Source organism: Mandrillus leucophaeus, unplaced genomic scaffold (genome assembly GCF_000951045.1).
Source record: "Mandrillus leucophaeus isolate KB7577 unplaced genomic scaffold, Mleu.le_1.0 Scaffold351, whole genome shotgun sequence".
Lineage (NCBI taxonomy): Eukaryota > Metazoa > Chordata > Mammalia > Primates > Cercopithecidae > Mandrillus > Mandrillus leucophaeus.
Genome location: NW_012103710.1, coordinates 853,318 through 872,893, shown reverse-complemented (window position 1 = coordinate 872,893; position 19,576 = coordinate 853,318). Strand labels below are relative to the sequence as shown.

The 19,576-nt window shown below is 38.1% G+C and overlaps 1 pseudogene; it reads right to left on the bottom strand.

The window, feature by feature from the left end:
* Window positions 1-1,612: 1,612 nt before the first annotated feature.
* On the bottom strand, window positions 1,613-2,211 carry LOC105546250 (annotated as a pseudogene).
* Window positions 2,212-19,576: the final 17,365 nt, after the last annotated feature.

Sequence of the window (19,576 nt, the reverse complement as noted above, 5' to 3'; positions counted from 1 at the left end):
CTCCCTCCACAAAAAATCCCAAATAAGACCTGAGGGCCTAGCAACAGCAGTCCCAATTCTGTTTGCTCTGTAGCAGTGCTGTCCAGTAGAAACTTAATGCCAGTTTCTTAAATACAAGCCACATGTATAATTTAAAATTTTCTAGCATCCACACCTAAACAACGGTCACAGAAATGTTGAAAATGATTTTAGTAATGTATTATTAAAACATAATGCTGTTTATTTAATTTCAAAAATATTTCAGCATTCTAAACATACAAAAAAGAAAAAACAGAATGTTGGCGATCATGTTTAAATACAGGAGGTTCTTGAACTTTCATTGATGCAGTGAGTCTTCACTTTGTTGACAATGAAAAGTTCTACAGTTTAAAAACTAATGGTTTAAAAACTACCACACTTAACTGAAAAGAAAAAAAAAAAAAAGCAAAAACAGAAAGTAAACACTTCTGAAGCCAGCTGACCACCTTTTGTTCACAGCTAGGAATGGTAGTAGAATGCTATGTCATTAGATACAGAAACAAGACAACCTGAAGCGAAATGAATGCACAGTGCAGTCAACAGGCCCAGCCTCATAGTGCACAGCCAGAGCTACGGCCACTCCCAAAGGCATCTTCCACCACAGCCCGAACGTCAAACAAAGAACATCAAGAGTTTGTCTTGGTTGTTTTTACAAACTATAGATACATGCAGTTGATAACTCAGGATTTCTAGCCAATAACCATGTAGTTAACACTGCCTTCCAAATTAAAAAAAAAAAATGCCAGAAGCACCTTTAAATGCCTGATCACACTAACAACAAAGCACACAGAGTGAGGGGAGCATGAAGTTGCCTTTTCATTTTAAAAATATTTGGAAATATGTACAACTTTGATACAGTTTCAGGGTGCTCTAGACCCACTTGGCCACTTCACGTGAACAGTTTCTAGTTTGAGAGACAATAATATGATCGTAATCAAACTTTGTAATTAAAACTAATGAGGGCAACAGACACTTCTCAAATAAGAGACGTGTCAATTACAGCTCTCCCCTACTTTAAGGCAGGGGTCTCCAATCCCTGGGCCATAAATAGATAACAGTCTATGTTATCTATGTGCCTGTTAAGAACCAGGCACACAGCAGGAGGTGAGCGGCAAGTGAGCAAAGCTTCATCTGTATTTACAACCACTCCCCATGGCTCACATTACTATCTGAGCTCCGCCTCCTGTCAGATCAGTAGCAGCATTAGATTCTCATAGAGAATAAACCGTGTTGTGAACCGTGCATACGAGGGATCTAGGTTGTCTGCTCTTTATGAGAATCTAACTAATGCCTGATGATCTGTCACTGCCTCCCATCACCCCCAGAAAGACTGTCTAGTTGCAGGAAAACAAGCTGTCGGCTCCCACTGATTCTACGTTATGGTGAGTCGTATAATTATTTCATTATATATTACAATGTAATAATAATAGAAATGAAGTGCACAATAAATATAATGTGTGTGAATCATCCCAAAGACCATCTCCCCACCCATCCGTGGAAAAATTGTCTTCCACAAAACTGGTCCCTGGTTTCCAAAAAGGTTGGAGACTGCTGCTCTAAGGTATTCACAAGGAGACAGAGTTTTTTAAATTTTTTACTCCTCCTCTTCCTCTTCCTTTTCTTCCTCCTCATTTTTTTTTTGTTGTCCTCTTCCACCTTTTTCCAGGCAACTTTAGTGGAACCCTTTGGGCCATCAAACTTTCCTTTAGACTTACAGTCAGCAACGTCCTTCTCACACTTCTTCAGCTGTGACACCTTAGTGATGTAAGGCTGCTTTTTACTGTCTTTTACTGTCATTTAAGTTATTCCACATCTCACCCAGCTTTTTGACACGTCTCCAATAGAGATGTCAGGGTTTGTGGATTTGATCTTGTGGCAGAATTCTGAACAGAACAGAAAGAATCCAGATGGTGGCCTTTTGGGGGCATTAGGGTTCTTCTTGCCTTCCTTAACTGGTTCGTAATTCTTCATTTCCCAATCATAGTGTACTTTATCTGCCTTTGCCATTTCGTCAAATTTAGACTTCTCTTTCCCAGACATTGTCTTCTACCTCTCAGAGCAATTCTTGGAAAATTCTGTAAAATGAATAGGGAACTCTAGACTTTTCTTTTTATGTTCTTCTCTGCCCATCTGCACAAAGAAGGCATAGGTAGACATTTTGCCCTTAGCTTTCTTCGGGTCAACTTTATCCATCCTGACTGTATTGTTCCAATATATTGTATTTAGCTTAAAATATCAAAAAAGTCATTTCAACATGTAATCAATATGAAAATTATTGAGATATTTTACATTTTTTTCCTATGCTAAGTCTTTGCAATCTGATGTGTACTTTACACTTCAATTCAAACTAGCCAAAATTTGAGAGCTTAATCGCAAGGTGTGGCTAATGTGCCACTGGGCATAGCTGTACCCGCAGATGACTCCCCCTCCTCGGGTCAGCCTGCGATGTTTCCCCTTAGTTCTCATGCATACTGAGCATCACATGGGCTGCTTGGGAGAGGTGGAGATAGCGGGGCAGATTCTGAACCCAGGTCTCCATTCACGTTGGGCAGCATAGTTCTAGAATATGCTTCTGTGCTATTGTTTCCCATACAGTTGAAAGAGATGTCCACATTTATTTCTACTGCAGCCATTGGTACCATAATGAGGAAAGGCCAGCTGTTGAAATCTCTGAAAAGTTTTAATAGATTCAGTAAGCAAGATCTATCCAAGTGCTTCAGTTCTCTCCAAACCTCTGCTCACTGCAGCTGCAGTTGCTAGATTAAGCTCAGCTTTGATACAATGTGACTGGGTTCATGCTGCTGCTCTGATTGCTGCCATCATTATACAACCTTGTCCAGGCTCACTGTGGCCAGACACAGGAAGAACTCTTTTCCCTTTCATGTCAAGTACAACCAAGTGTGCTCAAGCCAAAACTGACTTGACATCTCAGTCCCACAGCTTTTGTCAGATTCACTCACATGTATTCCTTCTGTTTTTCTTACTCTGGGTAACTCTAACGATCAGGAAGCATCCTTCTAGGCCAAGTACCTATAAATGCTAATACCTAGAATAATATATATATGAATTTTTAAATTTATTTTTATGAGACAGGGTCTCACTATTGCCCAGGCTAGAATGCAGTGGTGTGATTATAGTCCACTGCAGCCTCAAATTCCTGTACTCCAGCAATCCTCCCTCTCACCTCAGTGTCCTGAGTAGCAGGGACCACAGGTGCACACCACCATATCTGGCTAATTTTTTAATTTTTTGTAGAGATGGGTTCTATGTTGCCCAGACTGTTTTTGAACTCCTGGACTCAAACAGTCCTTCTGCCTTGGCCTCTCAAAGTGTTGGGAATACAGGTGTGAGCCACCCAACCACACCCGGCTGAATACTTTTTTTTTTTTGAGATGAAATCTTGCTCTTGTCACCCAGGCTGGAGTGCAATGACAAGATCTTGGCTCACTGCAACCTCTGTCTAAGTGATTTAAGGGTTTAAGTGATTCTCCTGCCTCAGCCTCCCAAGTAGCTGGGTTTACAAGTGCATGCCACTACGCCTGGCTAATTTTTGTATTTTTAGTAGAGACGGGGTTTTACCATGTTGGCCAGGCTGGTCTCGAACTCCTGACCTCAGGCAATCCATCTGCCTTGGCCTCCCAAAGTGCTGGGATTACAAGCGTGCACCACCGCACTCGGCCCCAAATAATATTTTTTAAATAAGGTTTTAACAGACAGGACGAATAAATTTGTGGACAATTAATAAACCAAGCTTTAGTGTCATGAGAATAGCATAAGTTTTCTTAAATTTTCATATGTAGTAAACCACAAAGATTATACTGTGGATTCTGATAATTTCCAGCTCATCTTTAATAGGGAGTGACTGATAGTAGATCTAACCTAAGATGATGTTGTTGATTTTTCAAACTGTGTTGCTTGGACCTAATGCATCTGCTGAGCCTGCTGCTGGGAGCCCTGGGGCAGAGGAGAGAGGCAGGTGTAGATAAAGGGTGGCAGGCAGCAGGGCATTGACTTCTCATTCTCCTCTTCCCAAATCCCCGTAATTGTCTTCCACTGTTTTTCTTTCAATGCTTCTGGGCAAGATCTGGTACGAATGAATGGTTTCTGGGCCCAATTTTTAAAAGCTCACCTACTTAAGGGAATTGTCTCTGTTTTGATTCAGTCTGCATATTTCTGGTGCTCCCCATATTACATTTTTATCCTGCCATCTGTGCTGAGATGTCCACTTTTTCCTTAGAGCCTTTACTACTAAGTACTGTCTTTGCTTGTGCAACTGTTCAAAGAAAAATCTTTCGGTACCACATATTTTAAGCTCATTTTTATTGTGTGCGTGCGTGTGTGTGTGTGTGTGTGTGTGTGTGTGTGTGTGTGTTTTGGCTTTCTGTTTATTTAAGTAATATTCTTACTGTGGGGAAAGAAACTAAATAGAAAAAAGGACATAAAAGTCATCCATAATCGCATCACACAGAGATAAAAATGTTAACATTTTGATAAATTCCTCCTGAAATTTAGTTCATGTATATTTTAAACTAAATTTGAACCATCTTTTATGTGGTTATCATTATTGTGATCTTGTGTCTATTTCATTAAAGCATAATCGTTATTAACTTTAAAATTCTTTTTTAAAAAATTTTTAAATTATACTTTAAATTCTGGGGTACATGTGCAGAACGTGCAGGTTTGTTACATAGGTATGCATGTGCCACAGTGGTTTGCTGCACCCATCAGCCCATCATCTACATTAGGTATTTCTCCTAATGCTATCCCTCCCCTACCCCACCCCCAACCCCTGACAGGCCCCAGTGTGTGATGTTCCCCTCCTTGTGTCCATGTGTTCTCATTGTTCAACTCTCACTTATGAGTGAGAACCTGCAGTGTTTGATTTTCTGTTCTAGTGTTAGTTTGCTGAGAATGATGGTTTCCAGCTTCATTCATGTCCCTGCAAAGGGCATGAACTCATCCTTTATATGGCTGCATAGTATTCCATGGTATATATGTGCCACATTTTGTTTATCCTGTCTAACATTGATGGGCATTTGGGTTGGTTCCAAGTCTTTGCTATTGTGAACAGTGCCACAATAAGCATACGTGTACATGTGTCTTTATAGTAAAATGATTTATCATCCTTTGGGTACATACCCAGTAATGGGATTGCTGGGTCAAATGGTATTTCTAGTTTTAGGTACTTGAGGAATCACCACACTGTCTTCTACAATGGTTGAACTAATTTACACTCCGCCAACAGTGTAAAAGCGTTCCTATTTCTCCACATCCTCTCCAGCATCTGTTGTTTCCTGACTTTTTGATGGTCACCACTCTAACTGGTGTGAGATGATATCTCACTGTGGTTTTGATTTGGATTTCTCTAATGACCAATGATGATGAGCCTTTTTTCATATTTTTGTTTGCTGCATAAACGTCTTATTTTGAGAAGTATCTGTTCACATTCTTTGCCCACCTTTTGATGGGTTTGTTTGCCGAGACCAGCTCAGTAGCGGAGACCCTAACCCAGTGGCACTAGAGGAATTAAAGACACACACACAGAAATATAGAGGTGTGAAGTGGGAAATCAGGGGTCTCGCAGCCTTCAGAGCTGAGAGTCCCAAACAGAGATTTTACCCACATGTTTATTAACAGCAAGTCAGTCATTAGCATTGTTTCTGTAGATATTAAATTAACTAAAAATATCCCTTATGGGAAACGAAGGGATGGGCCGAATTAAAGGAATAGGTTGGGCTAGTTAACCGCAGCAGAGCATGTCCTTAAGGCACAGATCGCTCATGCTATTGTTTGTGACTTAAGAAGGCCTTTAAGTGGTTTTCCGCCCTGGGTGGGCCAGGTGTTCCTTGCCCTCATTCCCATAAACCCACAACCTTCCAGCACAGGCGTTATGGCCATGATGAACATGTCACAGTGCTGCAGAGATTTTGTTTATGGCCAGTTTTGGGGCCAGTTTATGGCCAGATTTTGGGGGGCTTGTTCCCAACAGTTGTTTGATTTTTTCTTGTAAATTTGTTTAAATTCTTTGTAGATTCTGGATATTAGCCCTTTGTCAGATGGATAGATTGCAAAAATTTTCTCCCATTCTGTAGGTTACCTGTTCACTCTGATGATAGTTTCTTTTGCTGTGCAGAATGTCTTTAGTTTAATTAGATCCCATTTGTCAATTTTGGCTTCCGTTGCCATTGCTTTTGGTGTTTCAGTAATAAGGTCTTTGCCCATGCCTATGTCCTGAATGGTATTGCCTAAGTTTTCTTCTAGGATTTTTATGGTTTTTGGTCTACATTTAAGTCTTTAATCCATCTTGAGTTAATATTTGTATAAGATGTAAGGAAAGGATCCAGTTTCAGCTTTCTGCATATGGCTAGCCAGTTTCCCCAACACTGTTTATTAAATAGGGAATCATTTCCCTATTGCTTGTTTTTATCAGGTTTTCCAAAGATCAAATGGTTGTAGATATGTGATGTTATTTCTGAGGCCTCTGTTCTGTTCCATTGATCTATATATCTGTTTGGTACCAATATCATGCTGTTTTAGTTACTGTAGAGTTGTAGTATAGTTTGAAGTCAGGTAGCGTGATGCCTGCAGCTTTGTTTTTTGCTTAGGATTGTCTTGACTATGCAGGCTCTTTTTTTGGTTCCATATAAAATTTAAAGTAGTTTTTTCCAATTCTGTGAAGAATGTCAATGTTAGCTTGATGGGGATAGCACTGAATCTATAAATTACTTTGGGCGGTATGGTCATTTTCACGATACCGATTCTTCCTATCCATGAACATGGAATGTTTTTCCATTTGTTTGTGTCCTCTCTTCTTTCCTTGAGCAGTGGTTTGTAGTTCTCCTTGAATAGGTCCTTCATATCCCTTGTAAGTTGTATTCCAAGGTATTTTATTCTCTTTTTACCAGTTGTGAATGGTTTAGATTTTCTAGATTTTCACTCATGATTTGACTCTCTGTTTGTCTATTATTGGTGTATAGGAATGCTTGTGATTTTTTGCACATTGATTTTTGTATCCTGAGACTTTGCTGAAGTTGCTTATCTGCTTGAGGAGATTTTGGGCTGAGACATTGGGGTTTTCTAAATATACAATCATGTCATCTGCACACAGAGACAATTTGACTTCCTCTTTTCCTAAGTGAATACTCTTTATTTCTTTCTCTTGCCTGATTGCCCTTGCCAGAACTTCCAACACTATGTAGAATAGGAGTGGTGAGAGAGGGCATCCTTGTCTTGTGCTGGTTTTCAAACGGAATATTTCCAGTTTTTGCCCATTCAGTATGATATTGGCTGTGGGTTTGTTATAAATAACTCTTATTATTTTGAGATACATTCGTTCACTGCCTAGTTTGTTGAGAATTTTTAGCATGAAGCGCTGTTGAATTTTATCGAAGGCCTTTTCTGCATCTATTGAGATAACCATGTGGTTTTTGTTGTTGGTTCTGCTTATGTGATCAATTATGTTTATTGATTTGTGTATGTTGAACCAGCCTTGCATCCCAGAGATGAAGCTGACTTGATCGTGGTGGATAAGCTTTTTGCTGTGTTGCTGGATTCTCTTGACCAGCATTTTATTGAGGATTTTCACGTCGATGTTCATCAGGGATAGGCCTGAAATTTTCTTTTTTTGTTGTGTCTCTGCCAGGTTTTGGTATCAGGATGATGCTGGCCTCATAAAATGAGTTAGGGAGAAGTCCTTCTTTATCTATGGTTTGGCATAGTTTCAGAAGGAATGGTACCAGCTCCTCTTTGTACCTCCAGTGGAATTCAACTGTGAATCTGTCTGGTCCTGGGCTATTTTTGGTTGGTAGCTACTAATTGCTGCCTCTATTTCAGAACTTGTTCTTGGCCTACTCAGGGATTCTTCTTCTTCCTGGTTTAGTCTTGGGAAGGTGTATGTGTCCAATAATTTGTCCACTTTTTTCTAGATTTTCTAGCTTATTTGCATAGAGGTATTTATAGTATTCTCTGATGGTAGTTTATATTTCTGTGGGATTGGTGGCAATATCCCCTTTATCATTTTTTTATTGCATCTATTTGGTTATTCTCTGTGTTTTCTATATTGGTCTGACCAGTGGTCTCTCTATTTTATTGATCTTTTCAAAAAACTAGCTCCTGAATTCACTGATTTTTTGAAGGGTCTTTCATGTCTCTATCTCCTTCAGTTCTGCTCTGATCTTAGTTATTTCTTGTCTTCTGCTAGCTTTTGTATTTGTTTGCTCTTTCTTCTCTAGTTCTTTTTATTGTGATTTTAGGGTATCGATTTTAGATCTGTCCTGCTTTCTCTTGTGGTCACTGAGTGCTATAAATTTCCCTCTACACACTGCTTTAAATGTGTCCCAGAGATTCTGGTACATTTTGTCTTTGTTCTCATTGGTTTCAAAGAATATCTTTATTTCTGCCTTCATTTCATTATTTAGGTTACCTAGTAGTCATTCAGGAGAAGGTTGTTTAGTTTCCATGTAGTTGTGAGGGTTTGAGTGAGTTTTTAAATCCTGAGATCTAATTTGATTGCACTGTGGTCTGAGAGACTGTTTGTTATGATTTCCATACTTTTGCATTTTCTGAGGAGTGTTTTATTTTCAATTATGTTGTCAATTTTAGAATAAGTATGATGTGGTGCTGAGAAGAATGTATATTCTGTTGATTTGGGGTGGAGAGTTCTGTAGATGTCTTTTAGGTCAGCTTGGTCCAGAGCTGAGGTCAAGTCCTGGATATCCTTGTTAATTTTCTGTCTCACGGATCTGTCTAATACTGACAGTAGAGTGTTAAAGTCTCCTACTATTATTATGTGGGAGTCTAAGTCTCTTTGTAGATCTCTAAGAACTTGCTTTAGAAATCTGGGTGCTCCAGTATTGGGTGCATATATATTTAGGATAGCTCTTCTTGTTGCATGGATCCCTTTACCATTATGTAATGACCTTCTTTTTCTCCTTTTAGCTTTGTTGGTTTAAAGTCTGTTTTATCAGAGACTAGGATTGCAATCCCTACTTTTTTTTGCTTTCCATTTGCTTGGTAAATATTTCTCCATCCCTTTATTTTAAGCCTATGTCTTTGCATGTCAGATGGGTCTCCTGAATGCAGCACACCAATGGGTCTTGACTCTTTATCCAGTTTGCCAGTCTGTGTCTTTTAATTGGGGCATTTAGCCCATTTACATTTAAGGTTCATATTGTTGCGTGTGAATTTGATTCTGCCATTAAGATGCTAGCTGGTTATTTTGCCCATTAGTTGTTGCAGTTTCTTCATAGCGTTGATGGTCTTTACAATTTGGTATGTTTTTGCAGTGGCTGGTCCAGTTGTTCCTTTCCATGTTTAGTGCTTCCTTTGAGACCTCATGTGGGGCAGGCCTGTTGGTGACAAAATCTCTCAGCATTTCCTTTTCTCTAAAGGATTTTATTTTTCCTTCACTTATGAAGCTTAGTTTGGCTGGATATGAAATTCTGGTTTGAAAATTCTTTTTTTTCCCTTTCTTTCTTGAGATGGAGTCTCACTCCGTCACCCAGGCTGCAGTGCAGTGGCATGATCTTGGCTAACCGCAACCTCTGCCTCCCGGGTTCAAGTGATTCTCCTGCCTCAGCCTCCTGAGTAGCTGGGATTAGAGGTATGTGCCATCATGCCCGGCTAATTTTTGTATTTTTGTAAAGACAGGGTTTCACCATGTTGGTTAGACTGGTCTACAACTCCTGACCTCATGATCTGCCCACCTCAGCCTCCCAAAGTGCTGGGATTATAGGCGTGAGCCACTGCACCCAGTCTGAAAATTTTTTTCTTTAAGAGTGTTGAGGCTGGACACGGTGGCTCACGCCTGTAATCCCAGCACTTTGGGAGGCCGAGGCAGGTGGATCACAAGGTCAGGAGATCGAGACCATCCTGGCTAACATGGTGAAACCCTGTCTTTACTAAAAATACAAAAAAAAAAAAAAAAAAATTAATCGGACATTGTAGTGAGCGCCTGTAGTCCCTGCTACTCAGGAGGCTGAGGCAGGAGAATGGTGTGAACCTGGGAGGTAGAGATTGCAGTGAGCCGAGATCACGCCACTGCATTCCAGCCTGAGCTACAGAGCGATACAATGTCTCAAAAAAGAAAAAAGAAAAAACAAAAAACAAAAAAGAATGTTTGATATTAGCCCCCTCTCTCTTCTTGCTTGTAGGGTTTCTGCTGAGAGATCTGCTGTTAGTCTGAACGGCTTCCCTTTGTGGGTAACTTGACCTTTCTCTCTGGCTGCCCTTAACATTTTTTTCTTCATTTCAGCCTTGGTGAATCTGATGATTGTGTGTCTTGGGGTTGCTCTTCTCGAGGAGTATCTTTGTGGTGTTCTCTGTATTTTCTGAATTTGAATGTTGGCTTGCCTTGTTAGGTTGGGGAAGTTCTCCTGGATGATATCCTGAAGAGTATTTTCCATCTTGGCTCCATTCTCCCTGTCACTTTCAGGTACACCAATCAAACATGGATTTTGTCTTTTCACATAGTCCTATATTTCTCAGAGTCTTTATTTCTTTTCACTCTTTTTTCTATAACCTTGTCTTCTCACTATATTTCTTTGAGTTGATCTTCAGTCTCTGATATCCTTTCTTCTGCTTAATCGATTTAGCTGTTGATACTTGTGTGTGCTTCATGAAGTTCTCGTGCTGTGTTTTTCATCTCCATCAGGTCATTTATGTTCTTCTCTGAACTGGTTATTCTAGTTAGCAATTCTTCTAACCTTTTTTCAAGGTTCTTTATATTTCATTTTCTGGGATCTCTCTCTCTCTCTATACACACATTCTCTCTGTATACACTCTCTCTGTATATACACACACAGAGAGACACTTTCCTGTGTGCTATAACACAGTTCCTTTGAGTGGTATAACAAAGTAGCATAGATTGGGTGGCTTATAAGCAACAGAAATTTATTTCTCACAGGTCTAGAGGCTCAATGTCTAATATAAGGGTGCCAGCATGGTTGGCTTCTGGTGAGGGCCCTCTTCACAGTTGCTGACTGTATTATTTCATTCTCATACTGCTATAAAGAACTACCCAAGACTGGGTAATTTATGAAGAGGTTTAACTAACTCACAGTTTTGTGGGCTGTACATGAAGCATGGCTGGGGAGGCCTCAGAAAACTTAAAATCATGGCAGAAGGCAAAGGGGAAGCAGGCATGAGTGGGGCAGGATAGAGAGAGCAAAGGGGGACGTGCCATGCACTTTTAAACCATTAGCTCTCGTAAGAACTCAGTATCATGAGAACAGCATGGAGGAAATCTGCCCCATGATCCAGTTGCCTCCCACCAGGTCCCTCCTCCAACATTGGGAATTACAATTCAACATGAGATTTGGATGGGGAGGCAAACCATATCACACTCTCTTTACTTATGCAAATTTCTGCAGCCAGCTCCCCAGAAAATGGATTTTTCCTTTATACTACATGGTCAAGCTGCAAATTTTCCAAACTTTTATGCTCTGCTTCCCTTTTAAATATAAGTTCCAGTTTCAGACAATCTTTTTGTTCATGCATATGGGTGAATGCTGTTAGAAGCAGCCAGAGCACATATTTTTTATTTTTAATTTGTTTGTTTTCAAAAATCAAATACAGTCATGTTCCTTAACTCCATACAGCAACAGCAGAATGGCATAAGTCAGTTGTGCAACAGAGAGAGCCAGGATTTTTCTTGCACTACAGTGTAACCAAGAATGGGGAATATTCCCATCCATAGTTCTAAATATAGTGCTACAGATCACATCTTGAATGCTTTGCTGCTTAGAAATTTCTTTCACTAAATAACTTAAATCATCTCTCTCAAATGCATAGTTCCACAGATCTCTAGAGAAATGGCACAATGCCACCAGTTTCTTTGCTAAAGCATAGCAAAAGTGACCTTTACTCCTGTTAGTTCCCAACAAGTTCCTCATTTCCATCTGAGACCACCTCAGCCTGGACTTCGTTGTCCATATCAGTATCAGCATTTTGGTCAAAACTATTGAACAAGTCTCTAGGAAGTTCCAAACCTTTCCTCCTCTTCCTGTCTTCTTCTGAGCATTCCAAACTGTTCCAACCTCTGTCTGTTATCCAGTTCTGAAGCTGTTTCCACATTTTCAGGTATCTATATAGCAATGCCCCACTTCTCTGATACCAATATTCTGTATTAGTCCATTTTCACACTGTTATAAGAGAAATACCTGAGACGGGGTAATTTATGAAGAGGTTTAATTGATCACAGTTTTGCAGGCTGCATGGGAAGCACAGCTGGGAAGACCGCGGGAACCTTGCAGTCACGGCAGAAGGTGAAGGGGTAGTGTCTTCACGTGGCCAGGAGAGACAGAGAGAGAGAAGAGGAAGTGCCAAAGATTTTTAAACCATCAGATCTCATGAGAACTCACTCACTATCATGGGAACAGCAAGGGGGAAATTTGCCCCCATGATCCAATCACCTCCGACCAGGTCCCTCCCCCAGTATTAGGAATTACAATTCAACATAAGATTTGTGTGGGGACAAAGATCCAAACCATATCATAGACTGTCAACTTCTCATTGTATCTTTACATGGTAGAAAGACAGTGAGAGAGCTCTCTGAGATCCATTTTATGTCACTAACCCCACTCATGAGGGCTCCACCCTCATGACCTACTCACCTTCCAAGAGTCTCACCTCCTAAACTGTCACATTGGGAGTTAGGATTCCAACATATGAATTTTGACATTAGGTATATAGCAATTCTTATAGTAATTTTTCCTCGCAAATGTCAACAATTTCAGTTTTATTTATGAGGACATTTTATGTTTCAAGGATAAAACATAAATCTTGACCTATCATATTCATTGTAAATGAAAATGACCCAGATTTTCTTTAATTTTTAATTTTATTGTTTTTTTGAAGGGGTTGACACATAGGTTTGGTCATAAGCACTCTATTTATTCTGTCACTTCAGGCAGCTTCATCCACACACGGCTTCTATTACACTGAATTCACATAAACTTACATATCTAGCCCAAAGCCTGAGATAGAGAGGGCCTATCTTAAAGATACATGTTGAAGGCTTTTATCTAAAAGAGTAGAAAGTAAATTGATAAAAATAAAGCCCATAAGGTTTTATAAGAAATTGTATCAGCTTGAACTATAAGACAGAGAGGCAATACAAAATTAAGAGAGGCCTCTGGAACTCCTGAATTACTATAGGCAAAAGGAAGTTAGCAAAGATGACTTAACTGTGAACATGAAACACTTTTTATGAAAATGTCACTCAGAGGGATGAGCCAAAAGTCCAGAATATAGTCAAGAGTCATGGAGAAGTATTCCCAGGTAATAGGATTGAGCCTTGGTCAAGGGAATGGAAACATGTCTCTACATATATTTCAGAATTGCTATGGACCATGACTGTTTTGCACCTCTTTTGAATAGAAATGTCTATTGCAGGTATCCTGTATTTATCTTATGACTATATGTTGTGGTTGGTGGGGATGTGATGATTAATTTTATGTGTGAATTTGACTGGGCTGTGGGCTTTCCAGATATTTGATCAAGCATTATTATGAGTGTTTCTGTGAGAGTGTTATTTGATAAATATAACATTTAAATTGATTGAGTAAAGAAGGCTGACCTCCTGCATGTGGGTGGGCTTTACCAAGTCAGTTGAAGGGTGAATGGAGCAATAAGTTGACTATTCCCAGAATAAGAGGAAATTCCTTCTGCCTGAATGTCCTTGAGTTGGGACATCTTTTATGTTTGTTTGTTTTTATGCCTTTAGACTTGAATTAAAATATTGGCTCTTCCTAAGTCTGAAATCTGCTGGCCTTTTATCTGCATATAGACCTGATTTAGAGGACTTACACTTTCAGCCAAAGCCTGATGCTACAATGAGAAAAGACTCGTCAGGGGTCCTGGCAGAGGCTTAATGTATTTTGTTTTTATTATTTTTGTGATTTCAATAGTTTTTGGGGAACAGTGGTGTTTGGTTACATGGATAAGTTCTTTAGGTGTGATTTCTGAGATTTTGGTGCACCCATTACCCAAGCAGTGTACACTTCACCCAATGGGTAGTCTTTTGTACCTCATGCCCTCCCACCCGTCTCCCCAAGTCCCCAGAGTCCATTATGTCATTCTTATGCCTTTGCATCCTCATAGTTTAGATCCTGCTTATAAGTGAGAACATATAATGTTGGATGTTTGGATTTCCATTTCTGAGTTATTTCACTTAGAATAATGGTCTCTAATTCCATCCAGATTGCTGAGAATGTCATTGTTTCATTCCTTGTTATTGCTGAGTAGCTGTCTCTTATACACATCTAGATGTGTATAAGAGACAGGTACCCAATGTGTATTCTTTTATTCCTCACCTTTCTCCCACCCGTCTCCCCAAGTCCCCAGAGTCCATTATGTCATTCTTATGCCTTTGCATCCTCATAGTTTAGATCCTGCTTATAAGTGAGAACATATAATGTTGGATGTTTGGATTTCCATTTCTGAGTTACTTCATTTAGAATAATGACCATCCAAGTTTCTGCAAATGCCATAATTTTATTCGTTTTATGGCTGAGTAGTATTTCGTGGTATATATATACCATGTTTTTTGTTGTCTATTGATTGATGGCCATTTAGGCTGGTTCCATATTTTTGAAATTGTGAATTGTGCTGCTATAAACACGCATGTGCAAGTCTCTTTTTCATATAATGACTTCTTTTCCTTTGGGTAGATACCCAGTAGTGGTATTGCTAGAGCCATTAATACCTCTTAACCCTACCTGTGGCTTGGTTTCTTCTTGACCACCTTTCTAGGCCCTGCCAAAAAACCCTTAGCTTCATTTTGCCTTTCATAAGTTACATACCCTTTTATTTGGACTTAGTTCTTGTTCTCATGGACTTCAGAGCCCACGTGTGCCCGCTATTTGGGATCCAAATTCTCTTTAGTCCATGATTACAAGCAAGAACCAGCCCCAATGACTTTCATATCAGACACATGGTTTTAGAACTTCAGACTCAGTTACTACCTAGAAGGAAAGTTTGAGTAACACACAGCAAATCTACTAATGTTCTATTCGGTCACAGATATAGACTGGTCAAGTTATAACATGAATATTTAATACTTTAGGTTTTCATATTATTGAAAAAATTTCAGTAACATATTTTGTAGAAAATCTTTCATGTTGAGATATTTGCATCTATAGACATAAAGTTCTTCATGGTAATAGTTCATATTTTGTTTTGTTTTGCAGAGACAAGGTCTTGTTATGTTTCCCAGACTGGTCTCAAACTCCTGGTCTCAAGAGGTCTTCATTGCTTGGCCTCCCAAAGGGTTGGGATAACAGGTGTCAGCCTCCATAACTGGCCTTTCATATTCTGTTGTTTTCCCTCTATTTCTTAATTTTGAATTTTCTCCATAGTTTTTAAATTATATTTATAAAAGTTTATAGTTTTTCCTTAAAGATTTATATCTTGAGTTTATTAATTCTACTATCTTTAGATTTTCAAATGCTGGATTTCTGCTTTAGTACCTACAGTTGTCCTTCTTAGAGTTTGTTTTGTTGAATTTTTCCCCTGAGTGTTTGAGTTGAATATATGGTTGGCGCCTTTACATTCTTTCAATGTCTTCTGAATATTGAAAACTTTATATATATAATATAATCTTCTTATTTTTTAATTGACAAAATTTTACATATTTATAGTGTAAATGATGTTTTAAAATATGTATACATTGTGAAATGGTTACATAAAGCTTATTAACATGCATTACCTCACATATTTATTTGTGGTCAGAACACTTAAAATCCACTTTCTTAGCAACTTTCAAGTATACAATACATTGTTATCAACTATAATCACCATGTGGTACATTAGACCTCTTAAACTTACTCCTCTTGTGGTGTAATTGAAATTGTGTATCTTTTGACCATCATCTCCTCAATCTCTTTACTTTCCCCACCACCAGCCCCTGATAGCCACCACTCTTCTCTCTCCTAGCATGAGTTAGACTTTTTTAGATTCCGCATGTAAGCAACATCATATGGTGTTAGTATTTCCGGGCCTGGCTTATTTCATTTAATATAATGTCTTCCAGGTTTATCCATGTTGTTGGGAATCTGTGGAATGGGAGAAAGTATTTGCAAACCATACATCTGATAAAGAGTTAATATCTAAAATATAGAGGAAATCACATTGTTCAATAGCAAGAGAACAAATAACCCAATTGAAAATGGGCAAAGGATTTGAATAGACATTTCCCAAAAGAAGACAAATATGTCCAACAGGTATATGAAAAAAGTGCTCATATCAGAGAGATATAAAATAAAACCACAATGAGATATTACTTCACACGTGTTAGAATAGCTGTTTTGAAAAAGGTAACACGTTGGTGAGAATGTGAAGAAAAGGGAACTGTAGTACACTATTGGTGATCATGTAAATTAGTACAGCCATTGTGGAAGACAGGATGGAGGTTCCTCAAAAAATTAAAAATATAACTATCATATGATCCAGCAACCCCACACTGGGTATATATTCAAAAGAAATGAAATCAGTATGTCAAAGAATATCTGCACTGTTATGTTTGTTGCTACACTATTCATAGTATCTAAAATGTGGAATAAACCTAAGTGTCCATCCGTGGATGAATGGATAAAGAAAATGGATACATACAGAATACTATTCAGCCTTAAAAATAAAAATGTTACATATTTAAAACAGAATTCTTGCTTAAATTCTGCTTTGGTCACATCCCATGTTTTTTGACATGTAAGATTTCATTGTTTGAATTTTAAAACTGACCTGCATTAGTATCTTGATTTTTATTTTAATCTTTCTTTTTTGCCAGAGAATATTTTAAAACTTAAATGTTTTTGTGTTTTTGGTAGTTTGTCAGTCAACTTTATGTGTGTGGGTTAATTTTATTGTAGCCAGCTACTTCGGTCTATTCATTCTCAACTTTTGGGAATATATAGTTTTTATTATGTCCTAGTGTATGATTAACTATTGTACAAACCTTAGTATAGATATCGTATCCTAATTCAACTGCATTATTTTATTCTCACTCTCTTTAAATTTAAAATACAAATAAGTGTTAAATTTTTGTATTTTGTACAAATAAGTATTAAATTTAATTTGCATAAAATACAATTAAATATTAAATTTTGCTTATTTGAGATCAAAAGCTGAGAAAAGAGTGCGAAAGTCTTCCCTTACAGTTGTGTTTTTCCTTACTTACCTGTATTTCTAAGTTTTGGCTTTTTATAATTTGATCCTGCATCCCCATGTTTGTCATGACTCTTACAATGTTATTGTGAATTGTATATTATTTAACATATGAAAACATTCTTGATTAATAAATGCTTTTCCCTTTTCAAAATCATCTTTTTAAAAATTCAACTTTTAAGTTTAGGGGCACATGTGCAGGTTTGTTATATAGGTAAACCTGTGTCATGGGGGTTGGTATATAGATTATTTCATCAGCCAGGTGTTACTCATTAGTTATTTTTCCTGATCCTCTCCCTCAACCCAACCTCAACCCTCTGTTGGATCCCAGTGTCTGCTGTTCCTCTCTCATCATTTAGCTCCTACTTATAAGTGAGAACATAGAGTATTTGGTTTTCTGTTCCTGCATTAGTTAGCTAAAGATATTGACCTCCAGCTCCATTTATGTCCCTCCAAAGGACATGATCTCATTCTTTTTTATGTCTGCATAGTATTCCATGGTGTATATGTACCAAATTTTTCTTTATCCAGTCTGCCACTGATGGACATTTAGGTTGATTCCATGTCTTCGCTATTGTGAATAGTGCTGCAATGAACATATATGTGCATGTGTCTGATATAATAGAATGATTTATATTTCTTTGGGCATATACTCAATAATGGGATTGCTGGGTTCAATAGTAGTTCTGTTTTTAAAGTCTTTAATGAATCACCACATTGCTTTCCACAATGGGTCAAAATCATCTTTTCATTTTAGAATAGCTTTAGATTTTTTAAAAAGTTATTAAGATAATACCTTTCCCCGCAATTTTTCCTATTACTGATATCTTACATTACCATGATACATTTGTCACCGTAAGAAAATATTGGTACATTACTACTAACTAAACCTCAGACTTTATTCAGATTTCACAAGTTATTATTATTATTTTTTAAACTAGTATCTTTTCTCTATTCCAGAATCCCATTTAGTAATACCACATTACATGTACTTGTTGTACTTGTTGTGTCTCCTTAATCTCTTCTGGTCTGTGACAGTTTCTTAATCTTTTCTGTGTGTGTGTGTGTGTGTGTGTGTGTGTGTGTGTGTGTGTGATCTTGAAAGTTTTAAGGAACAGTGATCAGTTATTTAGTAGAGCGGAAGATTTATCTGATGTTCTTCTCATGGTTAGACTGGAGACATGACTTATTACTGGTGATGTTATCCTTCATACCTGGGCAAGATACTGTTGGATAGTTTTCTCCACTGTAAAGTTTCTTCTCCTTCCTGTCTCCCCTCTTTTTCTCTTTCTTCATATTTGATTCTTTGGAAGCAAATCATTAAGAACAGTCCATATTTAAAAATTTAGGGTGGGAATGATTAAGTTTCACCTCCTGGAAGGGAGACGTCTTTCACATTTAATTGTATTTTGAGATTTCTTTCATTTGCACTTGACTTGTGAATTTTTATCTGCCTTTAAAAAAAAATTGTTAATCTGTATCATTTTTTCATATGTTACTTTTACAGTTGAATTCTATTTTACAAGCCAGTGTGTACCTCTTTGTCTTTTATCAGAGGAATTCCTCAAGATTTTATCTGTATTGATTGATTTCTAAGGGATACTACTTGCTTCTAACATGTTAATCACCAATGTAGGCTCTGGCGTAGCTTACCAACCCTAACAGTGGCAGGGAGTTGCTCTGTGTAATGGTGTAGTACTCAGCTGTCTTCTCCATGGTGGGTGAGTTCTCTGGATGGGATCAGCTTTCTTCACATATCATGGAAGTGAAAGGGGACAATTGAAACCTATTTTGAAAGAGTGAGTAATTTCTAAGCAAGCAATGTAACCTAAAAAACAATCTCTTATTTTGTAATACCATAATCTTTCTGGTTCAGATTTTAATGGCGACCATTTGTACATTTGGCATTATCCTGGACGCTTTATGTGTAACATTTTATTTCATCTTCCCAACATTCCTAAGGGTAAGCCTTGTTCTTCCCATTTAAGATGACAAACTCCTCCTAGGAAATGGCAGAAGTTTGAAAACAAGCCCATCTTACTTCTACACCTTCTTTTCTACTGCACCAATCCCCTAGTAGGCAGAAAAATCCCTGACAGCACATTCCTTCTGCTTCCTACCTTTTCCTGGAGGCTTCCAAAATGTTACTATTTATCTGATTCAGGCTCAGAATCAAATAGGCAATTTTACTCTCCTGCTTCCATTAAGTAGTGCAAAAATCAGTAAGTGGTGGTCTAATGCAGGCACACAACAAAGAAAACAGTAAAAGTCACAACGTGAAATTGTAAGGAGAAAAGAAAGCCAACCTTAAATAAATTCAATTCAACAAACACTAAATTAGTCCCCTGCTCTATGGAGATCCTTGGGAAGATCAAAGAGTGAATTAGACACAGTATTT